The following is a 14504-nucleotide window of genomic DNA, read 5'->3' on the forward strand; positions in this document are numbered from 1 at the left end:
TCTTTTGGTCCATATCTTGGTCAGACATCTTCGTCATTTCAGCCTTTTCGATCATTTCCTCCTGACATTGCTGCCCGACTTTCGACCTTGGAGCAGCAGGTTGCGTCCATGATCCGTACTCAGCAGGCGATGGAGGAGGACTGGTACCACTTACGTCGCTTACTTTTCGCTCACTTTCCCCCTCCCCCACCCCCATCCGCATAGGGCTCATTGGTACTGTAGTGGTAGGCGATGGTGAGACGACCGCGATTGTGACTGCACAGATTTTTGGAGACCATCTGACGATACAGATTTTTGCTGATATTTGTTGTTGTACTGGTTGTATGTGACACTGATGTGATGTTGTTTTGACAGGGGTGATGTAGCCCCTATTTGATTTATGATTGTATGATACAGTGACGTGCTGACACACTTGCTACACTTTATGGTCTCGATATATAACAATCGCCGTATTCTCACCATATCTGTTTCACTTGATTGCTTATTTATGTTTTGTGACATGGGATGTTGTATGTATGATATTTGTGACATGGGATGTTGGGACATGGGATGTTGTGTGTGATATATTGATAACATGAGATGTTATATGCTATTACTATTACTATATACGTATGTTATTATGGCCTAATCGACGTACGCATCTTTAGAAGATGGCACCAAGACGTCAACCGCAGCCGATGCCCACTACTCCTGAAGAACTACAGCAAGTTATTGCTGCCGCCATTGCTCAGTATGCTGCCTCGCAAGAAGGACCCAGCGGAAGCAACACGGACATCAACGGCAACCAAAATCCTCCACATGGTAAACCTAAGTCATTAAGACATACCATGGCATAAATGGATTCCTTTAGCAAATGCTAATGCCGTTCCTATGATATGATGTATGTGCAGGGTGCACCTACAAACAATTCTTGGACTGTAAGCCCATCAACTTCGACGGCACAGGAGGTGCTGTTGCTTTCGTTCGCTGGGCAGAGAAGACTGATTCCACCATCCGCATGAGCAAATGTGCGCTCGACCAGCAGGTCACTTACATCTCAGGGCTGTTTCTAGACGGAGCCCTATCTTGGTGGAACTTACAAGTGCAAACACTAGGCGAAGCTGCCGCCTACGCCCTGACTTGGGCCGAATTGAAAGAGCTTATGCGCAAGAAGTATTGTTCCCGTGCAGAAATTCAAAGATTGGAGACTGAATTTTGGCACCTAAAGATGGATGGACCGAAGGTTGCAGAATACGTCCAGAGATTTCATGACCTATCTCAAGTGGTTCCTTACATGGTCACGCCTGAATACAAGCGAATTGAGCGCTTCATTTGGGGGTTAGCTCCCCAAATCATTAGCATGGTGACCTCCGCCAGACCGGCAACTATTACGGAAGCCATTGATTTGAGCGTGGCTCTCACTGAGGAGGCAATTCGTTTAAACAAGTTCGATGAAGTCAAGGCAAAGAAGACAGAGACTCACGTTGAGTCCTCAGGAGACAACAAAAGGAAGTTTTCAAACTTCAAACAAGGCGTCAGTATGGCAGTAAAGAAGGGAAAATCAGCTGGTAGTACCAAGAAAGGGAAAGGGTACCAGGGCACCCAGCCCAAATGCAACAACTGCCAACGCCACCATGCTGGAAATTGTAACGTGAAAGTTTGTGAAACTTGTGGAAAACCGGGCCACTCAAAGGAATCATGTTGGGCTAGTGCAGGCCGAGGAGGCCAGGGAGGATATGTGAATAGAAACGATAATCGTGGTGGTTTGGGAAATCGCCCACAAGGGAATAACCGAGGCTACAATGCAAATCAAGCCGGAACTGCCAATCAAAACAACCCGCCAGTTGGGGGCGGTGCAGGGAATGGAAAAAGATTAGGATGTTTTCATTGCGGTGACGTTGGGCACTTCAAGAAGGATTGCCCAGGATTGAACCAAGCCCGTGGAAGGGTGTTCCAGATCGGTGCACAGGAAGCGCGCCAGGATCCCAACGTTGTTACTGGTACGTTCCCTGTAAATCAACGTTATGCATCTGTTCTGTTTGATACTGGTGCCGACTATAGCTTCGTATCACTAGAATTTAAGAATATACTTGGGCTAGCCGCTAATAAGTTAGACATTCCCTACGTAATCGAATTGGCTAATGGAAAGTTGGTAGAAGCCAATGATGTGATCAGAGGCTGTGTGATTGAATTAGGAGAACGCGAGTTTACTCTAGATCTACTACCAGTCCAGTTGGGAAGCTTCGACGTGGTAGTAGGGATGGATTGGTTAACGAGAAACAAGGCTGAGATAGTGTGTCACGAAAAGGTTATTCGTATCCCTACCGGTGATGGTGAGACCATTGTTGTTCATGGAGAAAAGCGTGAGACGCCGTTAAGGATGATTAGTTGCCTGAAAGCAAGGAAGTGTTTGAGGAAAGGATGTGTTGCTTTTCTAGCACACATTGTGGATAAGAAGGCTGCTGAGCCGAAAATCGAAGACATCCCTGTCGTGAGGGAATACCCAGAAGTCTTTCCAGAAGACTTGCCTGGCTTGCCACCTCAAAGGCAAGTGGAGTTCCGCATCGACTTAGTACCAGGCGCCGCGCCTGTGGCTAAGGCACCATACAGACTTGCTCCGTCTGAGATGCAGGAATTGTCGACACAACTTCAAGAGTTGTTAGACAAGGGTTTTATCCGACCAAGCTTCTCGCCTTGGGGAGCTCCAGTTTTGTTTGTCAAGAAGAAGGACGGAAGTTTCCGCATGTGCATCGACTACAGAGAGTTGAACAAGCTAACGATCAAGAATAGGTATCCCCTGCCAAGAATTGATGATCTGTTCGACCAGCTTCAAGGTTCAAGCTTCTATTCAAAGATCGATCTCCGATCTGGATACCATCAACTTCGGATACAGGAGGAGAGTATCCCGACGACAGCTTTCAGAACTCGTTATGGACACTACGAGTTTCTCGTTATGCCGTTTGGTTTGACAAACGCGCCTGCAGTGTTCATGGATTTGATGAACCGAGTTTGTAAGCCGTACTTGGATAAGTTCGTGATCGTATTCATCGATGACATCCTGATTTACTCAAGGACGAAGGCTGAGCACGAGCAACATCTTAGAACTATTCTGGAACTGCTAAAGAAGGAACAGTTGTACGCCAAGTTCTCTAAGTGTGAGTTTTGGCTAAGAGAAGTGCAGTTTCTTGGGCACGTGGTGAATGGAGATGGAATCCACGTGGATCCAACCAAGATCGAGGCGATCAAAGATTGGGAAACGCCAAAGACGCCAACCGAGATTCGGCAATTCTTGGGTTTGGCTGGCTACTATCGAAGGTTCATCGAGGACTTCTCAAAGATCGCTCAACCGTTGACGCTCCTCACGCAGAAAGATAAGAAGTTTGATTGGGGAATCAAACAGGATGAAGCGTTTCAAGTGTTGAAGGACAAGCTTTGTAACGCGCCAATCTTAGCTCTACCGGAAGGTACCGACGATTTTGTGGTATATTGCGACGCATCGCGTCAAGGATTGGGTTGCGTGTTGATGCAACGTCAAAAGGTTATCGCCTACGCATCACGCCAACTGAAGGTGCACGAAAAGAACTATACCACTCATGATCTGGAGCTAGGCGCAGTGGTTTTTGCTTTGAAGATCTGGAGACACTACCTGTATGGTACGAAGTGCACAATCTTCACAGATCACAAAAGCCTACAGCATATATTCAACCAGAAGGAGTTGAATATGAGGCAAAGACGATGGGTTGAATTATTGAACGATTACGACTGCGAGATCAAGTATCACCCAGGGAAGGCGAATGTAGTCGCCGATGCCCTAAGTCGTAAGGAAAGGATCAAGCCCCTAAGGGTTAGGGCTATGGAAATGATAATCCAAACCGATCTCTCCTCGCGCGTTCGTGCAGCGCAGAAAGAAGCTCTCAAGGAGGAGAACCTTGAGAAGGAGTATCTCCGTGGGATGGAGAAGATATTGGTGCCAAACGAGGAAGGAACATTATGTTTTGAGAAAAGGATTTGGGTTCCTCTATTTGGTGGATTAAGGGAAGTTATTTTCAATGAAGCGCACAAGTCACGATACTCTATCCACCCGGGATCGGATAAGATGTACCAAGATCTCAAAAATTACTATTGGTGGCCTAGGATGAAAGGCGACGTTGCAATTTACGTGAGCAAATGTTTAACGTGCGCTAAGGTCAAGGCGGAATACCAGAAGCCCTCGGGACTTCTGCAACAACCTGAGATTCCCAAGTGGAAATGGGAACAAATCTCAATGGATTTTGTCACAAAACTGCCAAGAACGCCAAGAGGCCATGATATGATTTGGGTGATTGTTGACCGCCTAACAAAGTCCGCACACTTTCTGCCAATCAAGGAGAAAGACAGTACTAGTAAACTTGCGGAAATTTACTTGAGAGAGATCGTAGCACGACATGGAGTACCCCTCTCAATCATCTCTGATAGAGACGGAAGGTTTGTGTCAAGGATATGGCAATCCTTCCAAGAAGCTTTTGGCTCACAATTGAATCTGAGCACAGCGTTCCATCCGCAAACTGACGGCCAGAGCGAGCGAACGATACAGACTTTGGAAGACATGCTGAGAGCATGTGCTATGGATTTGGGCGGTAGCTGGGATAAACACTTACCTTTGGTCGAATTTTCATACAACAACAGCTACCACACCAGTATTGGTGTCGCGCCTTTTGAAGCCCTTTACGGACGCAAGTGTCGATCACCACTATGTTGGGCTGACGCAGGTGATAGGCAGCTTGCCGGTCCCGAAATCGTCCAAGAGACGACGGACAAGATTGCGCAGATTCTTAAACGCATCGAAGCCGCTCGCCACAGACAAAAAGCCTACGCGGATCCAAACCGAAAGCATGTGGATTTTCAAGTTGGAGAGATGGTGTTATTGAAAGTATCACCCTGGAAGGGTGTGGCACGCTTTGGGAAGCGTGGGAAGTTAAATCCACGCTACATTGGTCCTTTCAGAATTCTAGAAAGAATTGGAACCGTAGCATACAAGTTGGACCTACCTGCTGAATTAAATGGTGTTCACGATACATTTCATGTATCCAATTTAAAGAAGAGTCCAACTCAAGTTGAAGTTGCCATTCCTATCGACGAGATTCATGTTGACGACACGCTCCACTTCGTAGAAGCACCTGTCGAGGTCACAGATTGGAAGGTTAACAGGACCCGCCGGAGCAGTGTCAAACTCGTCAAGGTTCGCTGGAATGCCAGACATGGTCCTGAATACACCTGGGAGCGTGAGGACCGGATGAAAGAGAAATACCCCCACTTATTTCCTAAAAACTCTGCATCTACAAGTAGAACTTAAATTTCGGGACGAAATTTATTTAACGGGGGGAGAATGTGACAACCCTCACAAAACCAGGTATCCGTACGACTTAATTAGCTATTAACTGTTGCCTAATTACTGTGCTTAACTGAGATTTCTGATAAACTGCTACTTGATTGTTGATACATGTACATGTCTGCATCATACTTTGATTTTTCCTGTCACTACATTATTTATTTACTGAACTCTAGTGACAAACTTGATGCACAAGAAGCACAGTAGCACTAAGCGGATACACAGTGAACATGCTGATATAACCAGCATCAGGCAAACACTGCCTCTAAAGGCTTGAATGAGCCAGAATTATTTACTACACCCATAGTGTGTGTAAGGATACAAGGGTTGTATGATTACGTCTCTAGGAATAAGATACAGAGATTTGGATGTGCCTAAAACATACTTTAAGCACGAAACACAGCACTTTTATCAACACACTAGCTTCTAGCTAATAAATAAAGTGCCAAAATATGGGGAATTATTCCTGACACTTTGCAGAATAAATTGTGTCGCTAAAAAATATTACTTACGACGCTTAAAGGATATCTTAAGCACTTTAACGGATTCCTATCCAACCGAACAACCGGACAATACCCGGAACATAAAAATATTGCCAAAATTAATATTGGTATTTTCTGAGCCAGTTAGGGTCCCTGATTACCCTAACACCCGCTTTCTAATGCATTAAACAACTAACGGGGTTAGACCTCTCACTTAACGCACTTAACCAAACTGAACCGTAACTGAACGATTGGAAACGAACCGGATACCATTACATTCTAATGAAATCGGCCAACTAGTGGGACCCGGGGAGAGTACACCTTTGAATATTTAATTAGATTTCGCGAAGACCGAGACGACATTCTCTATAAATACCCTCACATCTCACACACACAAACACACACACTTCACAAAACTCTCTCTCTCCCTCCCCCTTGCTCCCTCTCGGCCGAACCACACACCCACACCCAACCATTTTTCGGTTCTTGATTCACCCATTCCAAGTCCATACAAGTGTCGGGGATCACGTACAACGAAGCTTGGAACAAACGGAACGCCAAGGACCTCTACCGTTTGCTTTTATCCACGCCGTATTCGACTAGTTTCTTCCCTAGCCTCGAGCTAGAGGTATATTGTTTAAAACTCGTTATTAGTCATGTTTAAAGTGGTTAAAAGGATTTTTATCGGTTAAATGTCGGTAACCCGCTTCATGAATCTTTAAAGTCTACTAAAAAGTGAAAATCGTTGGATAAAAGAACATAACGCGTGTAAATGTCGTAGTATTTGAATATGTTGGTTTTTATGGCCCGATCTATGATGTGGTGGCTCTCATCATCGTTTAACCCGACTTTGTTAAGATCACGTATCTTGACATACACTTGTTTCTTTTGTACGAGGGTTAAAAGGTGAAACTCCACCACACGGGAAACATGAACTTGTGTAAAAATGTTTTAACGTGAAAAATAGTATTTAAAACGAGCCGATCTACGTATGTACAAGTGGTATATTCGTAGGACCGGGTGTCGAGAAAATCATGTTTTATAAAAATTGTTTAACATGTTAACAAATGTGATTTTTATAGTCTACAAGTGTATAAACACTTGTGAAACGAAAGATCCGACAAAATAACAATTTTTATAAAAATTGTCGGAAGTTGTAAAGAGTGATTTGTTCCAAAAACGGGGTTTTTGCAAGAATAAACTATTTTATACCTAGATCCACTAAATACAACGAGATCTACATAATAGTTTTAGAAAAACTACAAGTTCATGTAATATTGCGATTTTACATACTTATCGACTAGTTTGAAGTATTGGAAATTGATTTGGTTGATTTGAAGAATTGTTGAAATGATTTTGTAAAAGAAAATGATACGCTTGAAAGCGTGGCCACCTCCAGTTACAGGGGAAACTCTGGCGAAATTCTCTAAAAATATAACACTTAGAATTATTTACAAGTGTTAGACTACTTTGACATGTTTTCAAATATATTTCGCCATGACTTTATTTATAAATAATCGGAGGTGGGATTTTCACAAAACTAAACATGATAAATATATATATTCGGTAAATATATTTTGTCACAACACTGTTTATGATTATTTTGTGAAAATGTATAAATATTATTTTTAGAGTAAAAATAATATTTACTAACTTGTCAAACCCAAAATAATACCAACGCTTATACGACAAGCATAAAAGTTACAACGGTAATTTCTATTACCACCTAATCATTTAAAACGTAACTTACGCATTACGCGGAAATATTCACCGACACTTATGTTGTCAACGTATTATTTTGGAAAATATCATGTAAAGAGAAAATATATTATTTTTGAGAAAAATAATTATATTTTGGAATGAGAAATAAAAATATATTAAGTGGGACTTAATGAGATAGTATAAATACACATGTATTTAAATCCCCCATCCTTGGGAAGGAAAGTAAAATACCAAGTATGTACACGGAACGGTTGTCTAACCGTCTCCTAAAAATATAAGTTATAAAGCTAAGGCACGGCCATCCGTCTAATAGAATTAGCACCTGTAGGTCGTTGCACAGCTTCGGATATTCGGATCACTTGGTAGAGATACGCATTCACTGTGAGTTCATGTCCCCCTTTTCTCTAACTGTTTTCAGTTTACTTAACTGCGGGGGTGAAATACATGTTACTATGATTTACGAGTACTTTACAACGGTATGTTTAACGTAAGGAGGTGTTATACGATCATGTGAGTGGATAGGAACAACATGGGGCCATTAGTCCTCATGGAGGGACCGAGGGACAGGAGCGGTAGATCTATCTGGGTGTAGCGAGCCCAGCCCCCGGCCAAACTAGAAACGGACCGTGGGGTGACTTTGTCCACATACTTTGCCGTGGCGAAATCTGCTAGGTTTGAGTCTCCCTATTTGCACTTCACATATGTCAGTGGCCTTGCAAACCATTGATGATCACAAGTCCTCTTACACTGCTACATACCACAACTATTTTTATACTCACAAAGGTTTTACATACTCACTTACGCATGAACTCGCTCAACATTATTGTTGATTTTTCAACTCACATGTATTTCAGGAAATTAAACGGATCTGGCACGGTATGGAACGTTTTCCGCTGCACTGGTCATGAAGTCATCAGGGTTTAGGGTTGTGTCTCTTACCTGGACAAGACACAATCCCTAAATCACGTTTATGTTTTGTTATAAGTTGTATTGTTACTGAACAAGGTTATGGTTGCATGTTAAAAACAATGGTATTGTATGATGTTTTCAAAAACTTAATGGATGACTTGCATGGTTTTTAAATTCATATAGCTTTGTTATGATTAAGCTATGGTATTAAGAAGTCACACAAATTAACCACGCTTCTGCAAAGCCAGGGTGTGACACAAAGTGACTGCAGCACTGAACCCTTTAAAGTGTAAAAAACATAAAGACAAAGTAAACAAAGACAAGGCAAGAAAATAAAAACAAGGGACAATAAATAAACAAGCCTATCAACCAAACATACAAACCAAATCAGAAGCTACCCAAAGTTCAACCAACGGATACTGAGCTTGAAAGGTTAAAGGCTTCAACCCATCAGCAACTATACAAAAAGCTTGAAGGGTTGAAACCCCACAAAATAAACCAAGCAAATGGAACAAACAAAAACACCAACGACAACCATCATGTCATAGTTAGAAAGGCCATAAAAGACCTTCATAAGATAGTCAAAGCAAGCCCTAGTGACTTGCAAATAAAACTAGTGTTCAACGGCCATATAGGCCTAACCAACCATAGGAACCTTAAGGGTTCCCAAAACCTAAACATTGTTTAAAACATTACAAAACATTAAAGTGTTTGCTAAGAAAGCTACGAATAAATGTCAGTTATCAGAGGGCCTAGAACCTTCACCCTTAGACTTTTTGGCTTTCTTAGTCTTCTTCACCTTGGCACCTTCTTCACCACCAACCGCAGAGGTTTCCAAACCAGCATCCTTCGAAGTTTCAGGCAGACTCGAAAGGGTATCATCACTGTCCCCAGAGTAAGACCTCTTTCTCGACAAAGAACCCAAAACCTCAGCACAAACCTTCTCATTCAACCCCTCAGGCTTCAATCCCTGTAAAACAGACAAAGGCTTACCAAAGCAAGAGGATACCTCATGAATGTAAGGGTAGGTTAGCCTCTCCATCTGCTCAACAGAAGCCTTGAAGATATCAGAAGCCTCGGGGCGAAACATGGGGGACTTCTCCAAAGGCTGTCCAGATTCATGAAGTTTATAGCCAGCAGTAAGGCCTTGATGCTTCCCCAGGTTCAGCAGCTTTGTGTAAACATCACCAAGGGCAGAGTTAAATTCCTTGGAATGCAAAAGGTAAGTAACCACCTGCTGGAAACCATGCTCGATCAACCATTGATTGTCCGCAGTCACCTGACCAACTGAAGCTTTCAACCCTTCCTTTTCTTCACGAAAAGCCTGCTGCTGGACAGACAAGGCCTCTCGATCAGCCTTCAACTTCAACAAATTTGCTTCAAAGCTCTTCCTCAGGTCACCCATCTCAATGGCATGCATCTTCTTCAGATCATCAACCTCTTTCTTCCACGCCGCCTCCTTCTCTGCAAACCCAGCCACTTCCTTCTTCATCGATGCTAGGGAGGATTTCATTTTGTCCTTCTTCTTAGAGAAATCCTCATACTCCCGCATCCTTTGGCGAAAGCGTGTAATCCCTTGGGGAAGCATGGCAGCAAGGTTGCAAGTAGTTAAAACCATGCGAGATAACATAAAGTCATCGTCCATCTCAGCAATGGTTTCACGAACAGAGGGAGGAGCAAGATGACTAAGAGCATCCTCACAAACGGCAGCATCCTTGAAGGTATCATCATTCTTCACTTGCCAAGCAGGCACATAAACACCTTCAGGGTCCAACCCTCCAGCGTCCCTGCTTGAAGATTCTTGAACAGGAGTAACCTTCTTACCTTGAACCTTCTTGCCATGAACAACCAACTCCTTATCTTGTTCAACACCCGCTTCAACCTGATCCTCCGAAACCTCAATATCATCAGTCAAATCCACTGGCTCAGTGGAAGTGGATTGAGGCCCAGCTTTCAGCAAACGACGAGAAGATCGGCGACTTGAAGACTTAGGGGCAGTAGACTTGGTAAAACCCTTAACATTGGCAACATTAGCATAACCCGTGCCCTCAAACCTTTGCTCGGAAGTTCTCACCACAACATTCTCACCCGGAACAGTCGGGGCATCCTCAAAAACAACATCAGACGTGTCGTCACTTTTGATAAAATCCAAAGCAGACATAACTGGCAAAAAACAAATAAAGAAAAATAAGTCACAAACAAAGTAAAGTAAAAAGGCATAAAAGGGGAAAATGCATACCAAGGCCATTTCTCATTAACACCGGATCCCGATCGGCTTTTGCCCAAATATTACTAACCCCTAAAAGCACTAACAAATGTTCGGGAAAGGGACGAACCCTCGAAGGGCACCCCCGAATGGCTGAAATAAAGGCATCGTTCAATTCAGACTCAGAAGGCTCCGGATCATTGAGAACAGCATCCGGACGCCTCCATACCATTTTGAAAGGAATGATAGAATCAGAAACCCAGAAAAACTGATCCTTCCAGGATCCAAGGGTTGTAACCATTGATGAAACGAGACAAGTATCAACCTTTGTCGCTTCAAAAGTAAACCAATCGCCATTTTTGGCTAAACGAAAAAACCTCCGGAAAAGCAACAGAGAGGGATCATAGCCAAGAGCACGACAGAGCACTTCAAAGTGCAAAACCCTAGCCATTCCTTTTGGATGAACTTGCCCAAAAGACACTCGGTAATACTCAAGCAAGTTTAGAACGAAAAACGAAAAAGGGTAACGAAGATTGGACCATTGAAAATGGCGACAATACAAAGCAATCGAACCAGGAATCGGTTTGTCAATAGAAACATCGCAAGAAGGGGCGGTTGGATTAAACTTTTTATCAATACCATATTCAAGGCAAAATAGGTCTACTTCCTCTTGTGTCATCCGAGAGAATGACCTCGCTAAATCCTTAAGGGCACCCATGATAGAACAAAGTAAAAGTGAAAATGGAGAAGAGAAACTAACCTGAGGAAGGAAAACTGTGAATGATTGAAAGAAAAATGAAGAAATTTTGCAACCGTTAAAATAAATATGAGAGTAAAGTAGGGGTATTAAAGGTAAATAAATAATCCCTGCCAATCCGCCGCCTGACACATGTCAAATCAACTGTCAAATCGATTAAAATTCAAAATTCAAAAAAGTAACTGCTTCAAACCCTTCAAGCCTCCAAACAACGAACCCTTGAAGCCTTTAAAAGACATGCATAAAAGTCAGAAGTCTTTGAGCATGATACCCCAAAAACCTCTGACTTGGGGGGCTGACGACGGGGGTAGCCCAAGGATAAATAAAATTATTAATATGCATAGAGCTTAAAAGGTTGAAAGGTTCATCGGATGAAAAGCTGTAAAATGAGGGAATCGAGAAACAGTAACTAGTCATGTCTAGAGCCTCGTCCCACCAACTCACGCTCACCAACTCACAAAGTCAGAGCAGGTCTGCACAAGCACACTCTATTAACCAGGGGTCCAAAGCCTTCAACCCCAAAAGGGGAAACCCTCCATAAGCAAACAGGTCTCGCTAGTATAGTCCATGCCATTTCGGGAGGTGTCTTCCACTATAAGAAGACAACTCATAAACACTTCAAAGACATTCCGAAAAGCACAGAGATTCCTTAATCTCTAGTCTTTCAAAGAGTTCTTTGTCACTTCCAAATAATTCTTCATCAGATTCATCTCATTCATTCTATTTGCTTTCTTTTCTGGATCCGAGCCGGCCTTGGAGAAAGAACTTCAAAGCAAATAATTCAAACATACTAGTGAACCTCCTTCCACGTTTTGCAAACGTGGAGGGACCCCGCGACCTGCGTTAGGCAAAACTGAACCCTTCAGCCCTTTTGCCTGGCCAGCCCAGCTACCATCCTTGGTCCCGTGTTTGTTGCATCAACAGTAACAAGTAACAACCTAGTAGCATATTAACATTTCAATCTGTAACAAACTACGGTGCTAATACTTAACCCACTTTAAATTAAATTTAACAAAGTTCAAGGGTAATTAGGTCCTTTTGCATCCACCATTGATAAAATTATATATATATGGAACCCATTAAGTGGAAGTTACCTTTGAAATCAATCTTGACCATTGGATTTGGCTGAGATTAAATCTCAGTCACTTAAACTCTCAAAAATAACTGCTGTGGTGGTAGTTCAGGGCAGTTGTGTACGCTCCCATGGTTTGCGGCCTATCTTCTCCACTACGCACGGTTACTATGAAACTGGGAACGTGGGTAGACAGTTAAATTACACTGCACTTATAAAAACCCTCACCTTATCTCGTGGTCTCCTCATTCCGTAGAAACCGTCATCCTTGTATGAGAATTTCAGGTGCAATCGCCAATCGAGGAGGTTTTTGGCAGTTCAAGGATATCCGCTCCATTCCCCATCACAGTGGCACCGGATTCTCAAAAAGAAAAAATCCAGTCCAAGTTCAGAGCTATGGTTAGGGTTACACCACAGTTGAAAGTTAAAGGAAGGTAATTGTTGTTACACTATGTCTTATGTTCTTATTTTCAATTTCCAACAATTTTGGTCCCAATTTCTCTTCACCAACGTTTCTTCAACTCTATTTGTTTGGGGATAAATCGCTCTGGAGTTATGTATTAGATATGTATATGGTGAACCCTAAAATCATTAGATTTGTTGTTGATTTATTTTCATTATTCGTTTGATGAAGCATCGTTGGATGATTGTGCTTATCCTGTGCACTTTGGTGTATTTTGTAAAATTTCAGTTAGATTTACGGAATGATATGATTTCAGGTGATTGGAACCTTTGTAATCAACCGATTAATGTAAATCATGGACCTTTCGAAGATTGAAGAGAATTTGTTCTCATTTGGTGAACCAAAGGTACATACTACTCTTGTACCTTACCTCACATGGAGATTTTGATAATTCCGAATTTGATTTTTCCAAAACAGGTTATAAGATTTCCATTATTAGAAAGGTTTCATCTTTCAGATACCTTATTTATTTGATATATGATTTAGGTTAAATTTTAATTTCTGAGTATAACTATTTCTGTCGTTTATGTTGATAAATTTCATTTACGTTTTTGTAACTATGGATTAGAATGTAAATCGTCTCGTATTTTGAGAACATTTGATGACGAAGCACAAGCAATGAAGTCTGCTCGTAACTCATCTCGAAATGTTGGAAGAAGCAACTGCAACTGGAACAACCATCCTTGCTAAATACTCTGAACAAAGGGATCACTTAAAGGTAGCCAGTTTTTCAATTGTTGAACTGTATTTAATTTAAGCACTGATGTGCTTTTTATTTTATTTGATCAAGACCAGATGTTGCACTTTTTGCTATAGATATTTTCTTGCACCACAAAATTTTTGCTCAGCTATTCTAATGTGGCCAGTAACTTAACCTAATTGGCTAATTGTTACCGTTTTTTAGAGTGTGTGTCGTGCATAATACTTAGTTGTTCAAAGTTTATACTTATAAAGATAATGAGAATGGAATGTATTTGTAGACTGTAAGGAATTTTCTATTAAAGAATCTGCTCCAAAGATATCTTGTGGCATGGAAAATTTTTGTGGCCCTCAATAATCAAATTCAGATGAGCTTTGCGTCTAGATAACCTTCACAAAGTGAATCATTTGCTGTTGCACCTGTAATCTCAAGTGGTTTTGATGTATGTGATGGCCCCACCTACTCGGGTCAAACACCAATTAGAGGTACATGTAAAAGAAACAAGCTACATCCACCAATTAGATTGTTTACTCTACATTAGAAGTGACAAAGGGTGGGTTACACGTTCGAGTCAAAAATAGCTAATTTAATACATGCCAATGCGGGTCGGGTAGAATTGCAAGCTGACGAGGTGTGACCCGCATCGGTCAACCCGACCCGGTTACAACCTATTATATTAATATAAATACAAATGATTATTCTAGAACTTTCCATATCTACATGGAAGTTGCACAACCAAATCTCCAACTTTTCGGGGAGATCATGTAAATCTCTAACTTATCGGAATATATCCTAGGTTAAAGGAAACCCTAATGGAAAACCTATAAATAGAGGTAAACGTATAAG

At 42.0% G+C, this 14504-nt stretch overlaps 1 long non-coding RNA gene across 1 annotated transcript; it reads left to right on the plus strand.

Annotated features, from left to right (window-relative positions):
* Nucleotides 1–12574: 12574 nt before the first annotated feature.
* On the plus strand, nucleotides 12575–13891 carry LOC110904040. The gene is made up of 3 exons (XR_002572317.2): nucleotides 12575–12929; nucleotides 13215–13304; nucleotides 13527–13891. It is a non-coding gene; the product is annotated as an uncharacterized LOC110904040 (long non-coding RNA).
* The last annotated feature ends 613 nt before the right edge of the window (nucleotides 13892–14504 follow it).

Source organism: Helianthus annuus, chromosome 14 (genome assembly GCF_002127325.2).
Source record: "Helianthus annuus cultivar XRQ/B chromosome 14, HanXRQr2.0-SUNRISE, whole genome shotgun sequence".
Classification (NCBI taxonomy): domain Eukaryota; kingdom Viridiplantae; phylum Streptophyta; class Magnoliopsida; order Asterales; family Asteraceae; genus Helianthus; species Helianthus annuus.